Genomic DNA, 17068 nt, shown 5'->3' with positions numbered 1-17068 from the left:
ATTATCTCTCTCTCCAGGCTCACCCCTAACACTTGTGGGGTCCAGGGCAAGAGTAGAAAGCGAGGCTCACTCTCCATAACTTAAGTCTGAAGATTTAACAGCTGCACATCAAACTAATGACCCTAAAAAATGGTCTATCAGCTGGGCGCGGTGGTTCATGCCTGTAATCCCAGCACTTTGGGAGGCCGAGGAGGGTGGATCACGAGGTCAGGAGTTCAAGACCAGCCTGGCCAAGATGGTAAAACCCTGTCTCTACTAAAAACACAAAAATTAGCCAAGCATGGTGGTGGGCGCCTGCAATCCCAGCTACTCAGTAGACTGAGGCAGAGAATTGCTTGAACCCGGGAGGCGGAGGTTACAGTGAGCCGAGATCGCGCCACTGCACTCCAGCCTGGATGACAGAGCAAGGCTCTATCTCAAAAAAAAATTAAAATAAAATAAAATAAAATTTAAAAATATGGTCTATCCTCTGTCCTGGCAAATATGTCCTTGTGACAAACTAAAATGTTAGGTTTGAATTTAGAATTCTCAACCTCCTCTGCATTCTGCTCCTCAAAGTAGCAGCATGGGGCAAGCCCACCCTGGAACCCTAGACCACAGCTCCCTGCCCATGACCCACCCCTCTTCCTTTCCCACTTCCAGCTCCACTCAGCACGTTCAGGGCATCTCCCACAAAGTGGGCACACATCCCAGCCTGCACACCCAGCTTCCCCAAAACCACTGCTTAAGGCAGGAGGACATGGGTCTTCAGGAGGACAGATGGCAGCCAGCCCTGGAAGCCAGCTCGGCAGGACTCTTGGAGCAGAAATCCTACAGTAGCAGGCATCAGACAAGTGTCTAGAAGAGGGTAGGGCTTGGGGTGAGCACATCGCCTTGGCCTGTGAATTCCTCACCACATGGGAAAGGGCTTGGTCTGAGGAGGGCCAGGGCAGGGTCCCTTCTTGCTCTTGTCTAAGGCCAACACAGCCTCTCTCTGCCTTTTGAATGTAGATTTTAACACTCAGAGCGCAGTTTAAGGACCAACACCCAGAGGGTCAGATAGAGGCCATGGAGCTCAGAAGACCTCTCCCTTCATGGAAGAAAGTCACAGGTGGAGGCCAGCAAGGGCAAGCGATGTGTCCAGGCTTACACAGTGAATTGGCTTCAAGCAGGCACAAGGCCCAGGCCTCCAGACCTTCCAGCATCCCTGGCCACCTGCCTCGGATGGAGGTTTGAAGCGTTCCTCCTTCCCCCTCTTCCATTCATGCTTCAGGCTTAGCAATTCCTGCTTGCAGTCATGCTGACTTCACCAAATCCAAAAACTTCAAAGCCTCTGCAGGGAGTGAGAGAAGGTGCTGCTGTCTTGGTGAGCATCTAGACCTGCCTAACAAGGAGTATTGGTTTAGACTGACTTCTAAGGCCGCTTGGTGAAAGCCGGCTGGCAGCCACCAACTGCCTGCTCCCCCAGGGCATAGCTCTGGAAAGAAGCATTACTATCACCAGGGCAACTTTGCATTGCCTTCTCTGCCTGTCACAGGCTGGGCAGTCACAGACATGAATCCTTCCGTGTACTGAAGCCAACTCCTGTGGGCTCATGTGAGCCAGTTATGTGCATCTCTTCCCAGCTAACTCCATATACCATGACGCCACAGCAGCAACTTGAAGTCGGCCATGGTGGGAACGTTTACACTACAGCAATGGGCAAATGCTGCTAATCAGGGCTTATTTTTCCTTTTCTCCTTTTTTTTTTTTTTTTTTTTTGAGACAGAGTCTCACTCTGTCACCAAGCTGGAGTGCAGTGATGTGATCTTGGCTCACTGCAACCTCTGCCTCCCAGGTTCAAGTGATTCTCCCGCCTCAGCCTCCCAAGTAGCTGGGACCACAGGTGTGCGCCACCACACCCAGCTAATTTTTGTATTTTTAGTAGAGACGGGGTTTCACCATGTTGGCCAGGATGGTCTTGATCTCTTGACCTCGTGATCGCCCGCCTTGGACTCCCAAAGTGCTGGGATTACAGGGTAAGCCACCTCGCCTGGCCCCAGGGCTTTTTTTTTTTTTTTTTTCAACGAAGAGCCGGTTGTTAAACATTTGCCATCATACCACGGCATCAATCTGTGGGCATGGTGTGTGCCCAGAGGCTCATTCATGGACATCTTAGAGACACAGCCACATCCCACAGTGCATGTGTGTATGTCCACATACATGTTCCCATGTGTACACATGTGGGTGCACACACACACATACACACCCACACACACTTCTGCAAGTAGATCCATTCACACAAATATACTCAATCAGTCATCAGCATTTATTGATCGCCTGCCCCACCAAGCCTTGATCTTGCTCCCAAGAGTACAGGGATGACAACGATGTGGACTTTCCTGCAGGAAGCTCTCAATAGAGGCAGAGACAGGGACAGGTAAGCAGAGACTGACCAAGAAAGGTGATAATGCCACCACAGGGGGAGGAGGGTGAACAAATGGGGGGCGAGGCACATGGAGGAGGTGACACTGGGGCTGAGGACGTATGTAGGCCACTGCACATGGTTCTCCACATGCTTAGTCCCTAAGTCCTTAGACCCGTCTGTGCACTTCCATGCACAGGCCAGCAGACGGGGTGCATGCTATGTCACAGATGCTTGCATCTATGTGGACACACAAACCACATGTGCATGTGTGTGCACCCACACAGACTCACAGCATCCATCAGAACAAGGGAACACAGCACAAGGTCAGGCGGCCCATTTTTGTCAACAGGTGCGCCCCGCCCTGAAGCAGTGAGATCCCATCTCTCCTAAAAATACAAAATTAGCCGGGCGTGGGCACCTGTAATCCCAGCTACTTGGGAGGCTGAGGCGGGAGAATCACTTAAATTCAGGAGGCGGAGGTTGCAGTGAGAGCGCAACATTGCACTCCAGCCTGAGTGACAGAGGAATATTCTATCTCAAAAGTAAATAAATAAATTAAATTAAATATAAAATGAATTATTTACTTGTAATTTGTAACCCATCCTTTTCCATTCAATTCAATCTCTATTTATTCAGCTTATTCTATGAGTAGAACAGCTTACAGTAAAAGACTCATGAATAAAAGGCTGTCAAATGTAGAAGACCAAAACCATGGAAAGGGGAAGTAAGCAGTTTGACAAAAAGCACAAGCTTCCTGGCAAGCAAGGCAAAAAGGGAAACATCATACATTCTGTAGCTTTCACTGTCAAAGTCAACACTTCAGTTGCCGTGGAGAAGAAAATTTTTTTTCTTGATCTCATGGTCTCAGGGGAACAGAGAAAACACACAAGAAACAGTAATTAACAATTCAGGGCTACAACTAGAGAAGGCCAAATGAGTGCTCTAGGCAGAAGCTGGGATGGAAGTCTTCCAATCTTTGCATCTCAGAGCACTCACCCCTTGAGGAAAGGCAGGAAAGGGCATGCAGGAGAGCAGGGACAGTGGAGTTGGAAAGGTCTGCATTTGAAGCCCTGCTCCACCCTTCGCCAGCTGCATGACACACTCAAGAGATAGCTTCCCTGGGTCTTCATTTCCTCATCTGCAAAATGGGTTCAATAATCCCTGCATAGGGTTAGCTCAGAGGACACACTGGAATGAAAGCTCCTGGCATAGTAGCTGGTACGCAATAAGAGTAGTCACAACCACAGCTGGAATCTATTAAGCTCTCCCTTTGTGCCACGCATTAATTTAAGCACCGCATGTGTTAATGCTAAAGGCAATATTGTGACATAGGTCTTATTATCCTCATTTTACAAATGAGGACATGGAGGCTCAGAGATGTTAAGATATGTGCCCAGGTTCACACAGCAAGAATATGGTGGAGTGAGACAATAAGCCAGGTAGTCCATCGGCTGCAGAGCTCACCTCCTCACCTCCACACTAACCCACTTCTCCAATAGTGGTTTCCTTGCCCCCTTCTCTTTCCCTTCATCCCCCAATACACTTCTGAGTACTCACAGCTAACTGGAAGCAGCTCCCTCCGCAAAGCCAAAATCCCCATCCCACTAGCTCATCTCACTCTCACCTCCTCCCCACCCTTTGCCTCTCTCCTTGTCTCAGCTCTGTCCTCTGCAATTCATGAAAGCCAGAACTGAACTCTCCTCACAGGACAGCCCTTCAGAGTCCATTGCTTCTGCTGAAGGGCCTGGCAAAGGATTAACGGAGGTGAGATGCAAAGCTGGCCATGGAGAATGGGGAGGATTCTTCCCACGGGCTCCTTGAGGGCAGAGGCATGCCTCACTTATCACATGTGTGTGGCACGTGGCAAAGCCCAGTAACCTTATGAGTTGAATAAAGGTGAATTGAATTGAATTGAACTGAAGCAGATTGCAAAGTTGAATGGATGGAAGGTGGATGGGTGGATGGATGAATGGATGGATGGATGATTGAATGGATGAATGGGGGGATGGATGGATGACGGATGAATGGATGGATGATTGAATGGATGGGTGGGTGGATGGATGGATGATTGGATGGATGGACAGGTGGATGGATGAATGGACCAGAGTGACCACCGCTGGTAGGGAATTCTGGTAACTGAAGGTACAGAGGTAGGAATGCCCAAGGTGTGTTGGGAAACACTGAATAAATTAGTGTGATTGGAGAAGAGGACTCATGCCAAGGAGATGCAGAAAAAGAATAAATACCCACACTCTCCCTCCTACAGGGAGAGGTGGAGGCACTGGCGGGTGCTGTACAAGTTGTGTGCTCCATAGCTGCTGGGAAGGGAGGCGTTAACAGCAGGATGGTTCCTGGCCAGCTGCAACCGGGGTGACACTGACAGACTACAGCGTGTCCTCCGCACTAATAACACTGCAGCGTCCTCCTCCTGCCATTCCCCAGCCAGCTCCAACTCCAGTGGATCAATACCAAAAGGCGCACACTGAAAATCCCCAGCCAACCCCCTCCAAGGCTTGGATGCTTCAAAGCACAGAACTGCAGAGTAGAAGGATCTCAGTGATTAGCTTATTTCCTGGGCTGGGCGCTCCCTAGGGCCAGGGATGGTGTCCTATTCACCTTGGCTTCCCTGCCCCATTATAGGACCAGGCAAGGACAGCCCTCTCCCAAAGTTTGCTGAGTGAAGGAATATACCTCCTGGCCAGTGCGAGTCCTCACAAACACATCTGTGTGGCTCACAATCCCTCAGCCTCTACTTGCATACCTCTAATGACAGGAGGCTCTCAACCTCCCTCAAGCAGCCAGAGCCTTCCTTTACTGGAAAGCTCTGATGATTAAAATCATCTTCCCTATTCTTTTCTTTTTATTTTTTATTTTTGAGATGGAGTCTCGCTCTGTCACCCAGGCTGGAGTGCAGTGGCACGATCTCAGCTCACTGCAACCTGCGCCTCCTGGGTTCAAGTGATTCTTCTGCCTCAGCCTCCTGAGTAGCTGGGACTACAGGTGAGTGCCACCACGCCCAGCTAATTTTTGTATTTTTAGTAGAGATGGGGTTTCACCATATTGGCCAGGCTGGTCTCAAACTCCTGACCTAGTGATCCGCCAGTCTCGGCTTCCCAAAGTGCTGGGATTACAGGCATGAGCCCCCGTGCCTGGCCCATCTTCCCTATTCTGAATTAACCCCTCCTCCTTTATTTGTCCATGGTCTTCTATTTCCCAATTTCTTCCTTTTCCCTGAACACCTCTTTCCTCCTCTCCCAAACCATCCAGTATCCCAGTCCTCATTTCCTGGGGTACTGAAGTCAAATAATTAAGGGGAGGAAGAAGGGAATTAGCATTTATTGAGTACCTTCCCTAGCTGAGATAAGTCGAAATGTCCACGTGCCAGATGCAGTGGCTCACGCCTGTAATCCCAGCACTTTGAGAGGCTGAGTCAGGAGGATCACTTGAACCCAGGAGTTCAAGGTTGCAGCGAGCTATGGTAATGCCATTGCACTTAAGCCTGGGCAAGAGAGTAAGACCCTGTCTCAAAAAAAAAAAAAAAAAAAGCCTCATGTTATTCCTATCTCACAGATGAGGGCTCTGAGGCTGAGAGAGGTTAAGAAACCCAGAATCACATAGCCACACAGGGGCAGAGCTGGGGCTGTGCCATTCCAGCCCCCAGGCACACAGCATGGATGTTTCGCACATCTTCTTGGCCTCAGATGAGTCTAGAAAGGACGTAACTGGTCCCCTAATGCCCCGAGGGACTTGCTCGAGGTCACAAGAGCAAAGGGGTTGCCCAGATCGAGGCTCTTCCCCCACAGCTTGTTGCTTCCCTCCCTCTCCCCCACCCTAATAGCATTTCTCAGGGAAGAAAACCTGGGCCCCTTGGAAAAACAGCTGATTCTACGAGTGGGGCAGGGAAAGAACAAGAGGAGGCGGGGGCATCTTGTTCTTCTGGGAAGCCAGGAAGTGAACAGACTACGGGGACTGGGGTACAGACTTAGGATCCTCAATGAGCCGTTTGTGCATCAAAAAGAATGGGAGGACTCCAACTCATTACACGTCAACTGGCTTCTAAAAGGGGGAAGTGAGGACCAAGCAAAATAACGTGTATTACATTGTATTACACAGGCAAAGTCTCTAGAAAATAAAAAGCACAAGAAAGTGTAAGAGTAGTCGCCTCTGGGGAGGGAGGGAAGCCGAGGTGGGCAGATCACGAGGTCAGGAGTTCAAGACCAGCCTGACCAACATGGTGAAACCTTGTCTCTACTAAAAAATACAAAAAAAATTAGCCAGACGTGGTGGCGCGTGCCTGTAATCCCAGCTACTCAAGAGGCTGAGACAGGAGAATCGCTTGAACCCGGGAGGCAGAGGTTGCAGTGAGCCGAGATCATGCCACTACACTCCAGCCTGGGCAACAGAGCGAGAATCCATCTCAAAAAAAAAAAAGAAGAGCAACCTCACTTGGGACTTTTTGAGCCTTTTGAATTGTGTACCCCATCCGTGAAAAACCCATAACACTTCAGCTTTAGTAAAGGTGACCATTAAAAAACAAAAAAGACAAGTCCTGACTCCACTAGTACCAGTTTGATGACCTTGGGAAAAACTTACGTCAGCATCCCATGTCTCAGTTTACTCGTCTGTAAAATGGGTATGATCACAGTACCTGCCTTGTAAGACAGACAATCAACCAAGGCCCAAGAAGTGCTTAGCACCACGAAATAGTCAGGGCTCAGTAAACATGAGTGATGGGCCTCTCTTTGCCCACTTCCATGGAACTCTGAGCTCCTAGCACAGCTCCCAGCATGGTGATTCCCTGACAAATACAAGATGCAATTCACAGTCCTCAGGATAGCTTTCAAGGCCCTCCCTGCTGGTCCCACTGTCTTTCCTACTGCATTTGTTACCCATCCTCAAACACATGACTGACGCCCTTTGACAGCTCCTGCCTGTACATACCCCACTGCCCCTGACGCTTTCTTCCCCCAGTCCTCACGCACCTTTCTTTCTCTGGTAATCTGCAAATTCATTTCATCCTTCAAATTCTGCAAAAGGTTTCCTCCTCTTGCAGCCTTCACCCTGTGCCCCTAGACTTGGTTACCCCGTGGCACTCAGTACAGACTTCTGGGCAACTCAAACCAAACCGCATTGCTAGCTCTTTGCCCTCCATCTCACCCACTGCTCTGGAAGCTCCAGGGGGACAGAGGCTGTGTTTGCATACCTGTATTCCTAATGCTTAGCATGTAACAGGCACTCAGAAAACGTTTGTTGAATGAATGAATGAATCATCCTGACCACTCAGCTACTTGGTGCCTTCAGGGGCTGAATTATGGTGAGTCATTCATGTCCTGCAAATGCTACATACACAGTGAAGGTAGTGACCTCCTCTTTTTGCAGTCTCCAGCCCAGAAGCCACCTCTCTCAGCCTGCACACCCTGAGAGAGCCTTCCAGGAGCTGTTTGTCATTGTAGCCTACAGGGAATCCCCCTGCCTCTTCTCTCCCTGCCACAGAGGTCTGTGGAAGCCCTCAATCAGAAGCCATGCTAGGAGTGGGGACGGAAAGACAAATAAGATACAATCCCTGCCATCACGGATGAATAACAACCTGGAGGAGATAGATGCCTGGGTCTGCCCCATTCCATCCACCACCTATAATTCATCAAATGCCTACCATGTGCCTCTCTCCTCCGTGCCTTTACATAAGTTCTATCACCCTCCGTGCCTCAGTCTCTTCCTCAAGTGGGACAGAAAGACCCACCTGATCTAACACATCAGGACTGCTTGGCAGATAGAACCAGATAATCCATGTAAATTGCTCAATAAACTATGAAGCCCTGTACCGATGTTTTTACGGCTATCATTAATATAGCTTAACATAACAGTATTGAATAACTGAAGCCCTCCCCGCAGCAGTCACAGTGACTTGCACATAGTAGGTGTTTAATTGATCTTGGATGCATTGAAATGCAGTCCGAGGGCTGGGACTGATTTTTCATGAGTTGTGGAGCAGCGCCATCCTGTGGCCACAGTGCAGAACACACAGACGTTCCGGTAGAGTGCTTTGACAGACCCAACGGGGAGGGGCTGCTGAGGTCCTTCTAGGACAAATGCAAGGAAAAGTCCGTTTGACGCCACGGAGCAAGGAGAAGTTTCTTCGCCCCTAGAGGTGGTACAGGCTCAGAGTATAAACAGAGGCAAAAAGGGTTTGAAACAGCATTCTGGATTATTTCTCTATCAAGGAGTTTTTGGGAGATATGAGGCACCCGGGGAACAACCCAACCACGTGGTCAAAGCCTGGTCTGGTCTGGTCCGGTCTGGCCCTGTGAAAGGTGCTGTTTAATCTTCATCTCAGAAGACTTGAGGCCAGGTGTGGTGGCTCACGCCTGTAATCCTAGCACTTTGAGAGGCCGAGGCGGGTGGATCACTTGAGGTGAGGAGTTCGAGACCAGCCTAGCCAACGTGGTGAAACTCCGTCACTACTAAAAATACAAAAATTGGCAGGAAATCGCTTGAACCCGGGAGACGGAGGTTGCAGTGAGCCAAGATCGTGCCACTACACTCTAGCCTGGGCAACAGAGCCAGACTCCGTCTCAAAAAAAAAGAACAAGACTTGAACTTGGCTCTGCCACTCTGCAATACTCAAGCTGTGTGACCTTGAGTAGACCGTTGCCTTCTCTGAGCGCCAGTTGTCTCATCTGTGCAATGAGGTCATGATCCCTGCACCAGCCACCTCAAAGAGTCATTGTAAGGATCAAATGGTGTAACAGAAGCATAAGTTTAGAAATGGTCAAGTGTTATACAAACACAGTGGGTAGCAATCATTCTAATTTCCAATCACAGTAATAACGGGCATCGACTGAGCTCTGCACTGTGCTAAACCCTTTCACACATAATCACTTAATTCCCACTAAACCTTACCAAATGAGCACTCTAAGAGGCCCATTTTGTAGATGAGGACATTGGAGTTTAGAGGAATTAGAAATCTTGTCCAACCAAAGTCACACTCAACTAATAAGGAGAAAAGTCAGGATTTGAACTCAGGACAGTCGGACCTCCTCAAAGTAGGGGACTCTCAATAGTTCCAGCTACAGACATGGGATTTAAGGGGAGCCCCTGATAGGCAGGTAGATGCCTTGAAGAAAACAAAAGAATTATTGACATTTCTCTTCTTTTGCCCAGGAAATTCTGCTTCCTTCCCAACTCTACCCCAGTACCTGCTGTGACCTTGAAGCCTCCCAGGAGAGGGGAACCCTTGGGTTCTGCATCCAGGGCCCAGTTCACACCCAAAGTCAGAGAATCCCAAAGCATTCCCTTCCAGGGTCCAAGCCTGACCAAAGGCCATGCGTGCTCCTTTAAGGGACTGGCAAGGGCAAAGTGGGGGACGGCTCCCCTTCAAGGTCACTGTTAAACAGATGGTAACAAAATCTATTGGGAGAAGGTGGCTATTTGTCAACAATCGTAATGACCCTCACGTATCTAGAGTCCTCTTGAGCTAATGAGATGTCTGAGATTGCCCCCTGTCCACTTTCCCAATGTTTGGCCCTCAGAACACTCCTTTGAGGTCAGAATCCTTAGCCCTACCTTACAGATGAGGAAACTGAGGTTCAAGGAAAGGAAGTGACTCATCTGAGGTCATACTGCAAGTAAGTGGCAGAGACAGGACTCAAGTCTAAGATTCCAGAGTACAAATCCTCCTAACTCCTGAGGAATCCACAGACGGGAGGTAGAGTGGCCCAGAACTGTTTCTGGTTGACAGCTCTGGTTCTAGGGAAAGTAGTCCAGAAAGGTTTCTGGTTGGTAATCCTAGTTCTAGCCCCATTTCTGCCACCAGCAGGCTGTGTGACCCCAGACAAGTCACTGGGCCTCAGTCGCTTTATGCCAGAGATTCCTCGTGAGCTCTGACTTTGCGTCCTTTATTCATGTCCTTGAGCCATAAAGATGAGGGTGTTCAGCAGCATCTGCAGGTTTTATAGAGAAGCAGCTGTGACTTCGCCTCCCTTGGGAAGCTTTTCCTGACTGCCCAAGGCTGAGTTATTATTGCTCATTGTGCTCTCACAGCACCCACAGCATTGCACTGCAACTTACCAGCAAACTCCCACAGGCCCTGGCGGCAAACATGCATGACTATGAAGAAGTTTGAATCTGGTGCAATAGGGAGTAGTGGGGACTGAGGCAAAGTAGAGAGCCCCTGGCCAAGGGGGCCACTCCTATTCAGCTCCACTTTCTTCTCGTATCGCAGGAAGGCCAGCCTGGTGTTGCCAGATCTTAAGAGAAGCCAAAAAACTAGATTTTTAGGTGAAATCTACTTTTTAAACATAGACGCAAAATATATTTAATTAAGGACTTTATAGGTATTGCAGCCCCCGGATTAGCCACATCTACTTTTCCCATTAGACTCTGGGTTACTTGACCGGGCACAGTGGCTCATGCCTGTAATCCCAGCACTTTGGGAGGCCAAGGCGGGTGGATCACTTGAGCTCAGGAGTTCAAGACCAGCCTGGCCAACATGGTGAAACCCCATCTCTACTAAAAATACAGAAATTACCCAGGTGTGGTGGCAGGCGCCTGTAATCCCAGCTACTTGGGAGCCTGAGGCAGGAGAATCGTTTGAACACAGGAGGCAGAGGTGGCAGTGAGCCGAGATCGTGCCATTGCACTCCAGCCTGGGCGACAGAGTGAAACTCCATCTTAAAAAAAAAAAAAAATAGACTCTAGGTTACTTGATAGCATGGCAAGGTCTCCCCCTGAATGCTGAGTGACCAACCCAGGGCCTGGATCCTCACAAGTGACCAGTGATTGCTTTTCTTTTTTTTTTTTTTTTTTTTTTTTTGAGACGGAGTCTCTCTCTGTCGCCCAGGCTGGAGTGCAGTGGTGTGATCTCAGCTCATTGCAAGCTTCGCCTCCCGGGTTCATGCCATTCTCCTGCTTCAGCCTCCTGAGTAGCTGGGACTGCAGGCGCCTGCCACCACACCTGGCTAATTTTTTGTGTTTTTAGTAGAGACGAGGTTTCACCATGTTAGCCAGGATGGTCTCGATCTGCTGACCTCGTGATCCATCTGCCTCAGCCTCCCAAAGTGCTGGGATTACAGACATGAGCCACCGTGCCCGGCCAGTGATTGCTTTTTAAATGTTGCAAGATCTTGCCCCAGCCAAAGCCTCCTACCTCCAAGTTTCTGGTAACCAGATTAACCCCACTGGCATGAATCAAGGGCTTATTTGCATGCCAGGCACTGCCTTAAGCATGTCACATATATAATCTGACCTAATTCTATTCTCCCTCCCTCCCGAAGTGGTACATGCTATGATTCCATCTATTTTACAGATGAAGAAGCTATGGCTCACATGGTCACACAACTTGCCCAAGGTCACACAACAGTGGTAAAAATTTAAATCACTGGAATTCAAATTCAGGCGGTCTGACTCCCCAGATGTCTGCCTGCGTTACAGTGATGTCAGACTGCTCCATGAGACCACCTGAAATATCACCTTGCGGTCACTCGGCCCCAGCCACAAGGCTCTCCAGACACCTGCCGGGGCAGTGGGAACAAAGGCATGTGGTATGAAGAGATGAGAGACCAGATGCGGTGGCTCATGCCTGTAATCTCAGCACTTTGGGAGGCCGAGGCAGGTGGATCACCCGAGGTCAGGAGTTCAAGACCAGCCTGGCCAACATGGTGTAACCCTGTCTCTACTAAAAAATACAAAAATCAGCCGGACCTGGTGGCAGGCACCTGTAATCCCAGCTACTCGGGAGGCTGAGGCAGGAAGAATTGCTTGAACCCAGGAGATGGAGGTTGCGGTGAGCTGAAATCGCACCACTGCACTCCAGCCTAGGCAACAGAGAGAGACTCTGTCTCAAAAAAAAAAAAAGAACAGAGATAAGAACAACACTGTGCTGCAGAAAGCGGGGACCTGAGGTTCAGAGAGGGGCATCTACTAGCCCACAGCTGTGCGGCCCGATCGAGCCAAAATCAGTATTTATCTTTGGCCCTAAAATACCAAATCCCAGCTTCCAACAGAGGAAAACATATAGGGCAGAGAGAAGGAGCCAAGGAGAGGCCTGGTTATTGCTCATCCCATTGAAACAGTCAAACACTCTCTAAACTAGCTAAATGGTTCCGAAGGAAATGGGAATCTATTTTGTCTCCTGTCGCCAGGCCTGCAAATCCTGATATATCCCAGGCCACGGCAGCGAAGCGGATGGCTCAGCACTTGGAGACATGCCCACATAAGGCAGGAAGTAGGGTGGATGATTCAACAGGTACCTCTCTATTCTGAGAACTGGTCCTGTGATGGGTGAGTGTACATGCAGCTGAAATAAAAAATGATTTTGAATGCCGACCACTGGAATGCACAGCAAAGCCTCTCTTTCTTCCCAGGGGACTTGCAGCATTCTTTGGGGCTTTAATCTTTCCAGGTTTTCTAGTTCTGAAATTTTGCTGAGACAACAAGGTTCTTGGGAGGCTGGGGTGGGCTGGTGACTCAAAAGCTTCCTTTCCTGCTGGCACACCCTCCAACAGGATGATAAAATGGCTGCCATCCTACCTGGGACACCATGTTCCTTGCCCTCAGTCTTCCTCATCTGCAAAATGGGGGTAGTGATCTCTGCCTAACTGAGACAGAAAAGTTTGGTACAGGTAGCACAGCCCCACAATTTCTTATCTGAAATCCTCGCAGCTCAATGTGCTTTATCAATTTATTTATTTTATTTTATTTATTTTGAGACACAGTTTCACTCTGTCGCCCAGGCTGGAGTGCAGTGGCACGATTTTGGCTCACTGTAACCTCCGCCTCCCGGGTTCAAGCAATTCTCATGCCTCAGCCTCCCCAGTAGCTGGGATTACAGGCACCCACCACCACACCTGGCTAATTTTTGTATTTTAGTAGAGATGAGGTTTCACCCAGACTGGTCTCAAACTACTGACTTCTGTTGATCTGCCCGCCTTGGGCTCCCAAAGTGCTGGGATTACAGGGCTGAAGCCACTACATCCGGCCTCAATGTGCTTTATAACTTGGAATTCTTTGGATTCCTGAAAGGTTTTCGAGTGGATCTACCACATATCAGGTGACATGCCAGTGAGCTCTGGAGCCATATTCCATAAACCCTTTCATTTTTCTGCAGCAAAATGTATAAATATTCACGCTAAGTGGGACAAAATAAAGACTATATATAACCCCACATCGAATTCATATCAGGTTTGCCATCAAATGCTTGCCCCAATCTCATGAAAAAGCTTTAGATTTTCCGAGCTTTGGGGGTTTGGGAATTGTGCATGAAGAGTGCCAGCTTTGGTTTCAGCCACACCTGGGTTTCCATGCCAATTGCACCCTGACCAGCTGGCTCACCTGGGGCAAGACAGTCCTCCTCTCTGCGCTTCAGTGTTCTCATCTATAAAATGGGGTGATAGTTCCTATGGTGCTTCTTAAAAGATAAGCAAGGAAATGCAACTTGCCACTCTGGAAGAGAGGCTGGCCACACTGACAGGTCCCAACAAGGTGAATCCACCACAGGATATCTGGGATCTATCTGCACACGAGGCGGTGGCAGACTCCCTTTGACCAAACTTACAAGGCTGATGCATAGCAGAAGATCCATTTATTATTGGAGAGCGTAGTAAATACCCCACCAGCAGAATGGAGCACTTCCATCAGCCTAACCAGCACGTGCTTCCCTACAGCACAAGTTCCGTGAGGATCCACGGTGTCACAGCACTGCTTGGTGGGGGGGAGTCAGAATAAACAACAGCATTAAGAAGCATTTATCGGCCGGGCACGGTGGCTCACGCCTGTAATCTCAACACTTTGGGAGGCCAAGGCGGACAGATCATGAGGTCAGGAATTCAAGGCCAGCCTGACCAACATGGTGAAACCCCATCTCTACTAAAAATACAAAAATTAGCCAGGCATGGTGGCAGGCACCTGTAATCCCAGCTAATCGGGAGGCTGAGGCATAAGAATCGCTTGAACCTGGGAGGCAGAGGTTGCAGTGAGCCAAGACAGCACCACTGCACTCTGGCCTGGGCGACAGAGCCAGACTCCATCTCAAAAAAAAAAAAAAAAAAAAAAAGCATTTATCACAGAGCAGCTTGAAGCCCCCTCTGTTTTGGGAGGACAGTCTTACTCAGGAAATGGGGATGATGCTTGGACCAGCGCAACCAAGAACCTGTGCCCTGGACAATGCCAGCCCTGGCTTTGTGACCATCCCCTTCCTAAATGTCCCCTACTGAGGGACTCCTCCATTCACTCTTTCTCCAAAGAGGGTGCAAGGTAACTGACCAGGTTCCCCTTGATAAACTAGGATCGTATTCCAGACCTCCCCCTCTGAGCTAGACTCCCTCAGAAACTTTGCCTGGCATTGATGTACCCCATGCTCTTCAGTCATGTTTGCAGATAACCAAACTGATGACTCTTAGAAAAGGCCAGTCTGCATCCATGGCAGAGTTCATACCCCTAAGATGGCCACGACAATATCTCCCACTCCACATACTCGTTCCATAACTTTGTGCCTTACCCAGCAAGAAATTCAGTCTCTGTCCTCCCACGCCCTTGTCTCTAGGCAGGCTTGTGACTCACTTGAAACCAACAAGTTACAGGGATGGGAGAGACGCCGTATAACTTCCAAGGCTAGATCACAGAAGGCAACGTGGCTTCCAGCTTGTTTGCCAGAATACTTCCTCCGAACTCCCCACATGGACTCACTACACAGAGTGACCCTGAGACTAAATGGAGAGAGAGAGAGAAACAGAAGCTCCACCCACACCAAACTATAATGCATGAGAGACCCCAGGTCAGAACCACCCAGCCAAGCCCTCTCCCAATTCCTGACCCACAGAAACTAAGACATATAATAAAAAGACTGTTGTTTTAAGCCACTAAATTTTGGTGTGATTTGTTACACAGCAACAGATAATCAGTAACAGAGGACCATTTTACTTCCCTTCTGCCTAGGGTGACCATACCTCCCAGTTTAAGGGAGACAATCCCAGTTTACACCTTTTATCTGGCATAATTATTGATAGTAATCCCTTTGTCGCCCCCAAAGTGCCCCAATTTGAATGGTAAATCATATGGTCACCCTACATTTGGCCAAGTTCTCAGAACACACTTTAGATTCTGGCAACAACTCTTCGCTCACAGTCTAGAATAATCGAAATGCATGAGGTGCCTAGCACAGAGTGTTCAAGAAATCGATGCTGGTTCCTTCTCTTTCTCGTAATTCTGTTCTGTCTAAATGCTCAGCAGTATTTTGCCAAGAGATGGCTTCGGGCGCAGTGGCTCATGCCTGTAATCCCAGCACTTTCAGAGGCCGAGTCGGGTGGATCACCTGAGGTCAGGAGTTCAAGACCAGCCTGACCAACATGGTGAAACCTCATCTCTACTAAAAATACAACAATTTGCCAGGCGTGGTGGTGGGCACCTGTAATCCCAGCTACTCAGGAGGCTGAGGCAGGAGAATCGCTTGAACTGCGAGACAGAGGTTGCAGTGAGCCAAGATCTTGTCACTGCACTCCAGCCTAGGTGACAGAGTGTGACTCTGTCTCAAGAAATAAAATAAAAAGGAGATGGCTTCAGGAGCAGGCTCAGTCCCCTCACAGTCCCGGGAACACTCTCCCCCAACAAAACCTGCATCCTCATGAAAGCAGAGTATCTGCTACACAGACACAGCTCCCAGGCAAGCCCAGGGCTGCCCCTTTCACAAGACAGCTCTCAGTTAGCCTGTCCCATGGGGAAATTCTGGAGCTGCCGCTGGTATTCAAGATGGGAAGGCTCTGAATTCCTCAGAGAGAGCAGGCAAGAGACAGAGGAGGGGCGAGACAACCCTGCAACCGTCTTTTTATTATCTCTCTTGGTTTCTGTGGGGCAGGAATTTGGGGTGGGCTTGGCTGGATGGTTCTGCCCTGGGGCCTCTTGGGCCTCTTGGAAAGGCCTTCTTCACCACCCCTGTAAGGGATGGAAGCTTCTCAGTCCACAAAACTGCTCTCAAATCCTGGCTCCACCATTTACTCACTGGGCCAAGTACTCAACTACTCTGAGCCTCTTTCTCCCCACCTGCATGAATGGGAGGGTCCATGGCAATTTCAAAGAACCGTTAGAAAAGAATCAAAGAAGTAATTTTTTTGTTGCTTTTGTTTTTTTCGAAGAGGTAATCATTTATACAAAGCCCCTAGCACAGTGCCTGGCATAAAGTAAGCACTCAATAATGTTATTTTCTTTTTTAAGACACAGGAGCTTACTATTAGAAAATGTACCTGTCTTACCTGGAAGGGACAGGACAGTACAACAAGAAAGGCCAATGGGCCAGGCGCAATGGCTCAAATCTGTAATCCCAGCACTTTGGGAGGCCGAGGGGGGTGGATCACCTGAGTTTAGGAGTTCGAGAACAGGCTAGCCAACATGGCGAAACCCCGTCTCTACTAAAAATACAAAAATTAGCCAGGCGTGGTGGCGCAGGCCTGTAATTCCAGCTACTCCAGAACCTGAGGCAGGAGAATTGCCTGAACCCCGGAGGCAGAGGTTGCAGTGAGCCAAGATCAAGCCACTGCACTCCAGCCTGGGCAAGAGGGGGAGACTCTGTCTCAAAAAACTAAAAAGGCCAATCAGAAAACAGAAATAACGGTGTCTCTCACTTCTAGACACAGACATATGGAGATGTACGTATATGGAGGGCCTGGCAGGCAACTGTAGTCCCCGTTTCAGCTT

General features: G+C 49.1%; 1 long non-coding RNA gene across 1 annotated transcript in view; it reads right to left on the bottom strand.

Annotated features, from left to right (window-relative positions):
• Positions 1-17068, bottom strand: part of LOC129468212 (uncharacterized) — a 234011-nt gene that overhangs the window by 205121 nt on the left and 11822 nt on the right. The gene's annotated exons all lie outside the window — the stretch shown is intronic.

This window comes from Symphalangus syndactylus, chromosome 18, assembly GCF_028878055.3.
Source record: "Symphalangus syndactylus isolate Jambi chromosome 18, NHGRI_mSymSyn1-v2.1_pri, whole genome shotgun sequence".
In the NCBI taxonomy this organism is placed as follows: domain Eukaryota; kingdom Metazoa; phylum Chordata; class Mammalia; order Primates; family Hylobatidae; genus Symphalangus; species Symphalangus syndactylus.
The sequence above is the reverse complement of the archived record's forward strand: the minus strand, read 5'-3'. Positions and strand labels throughout refer to the sequence as shown.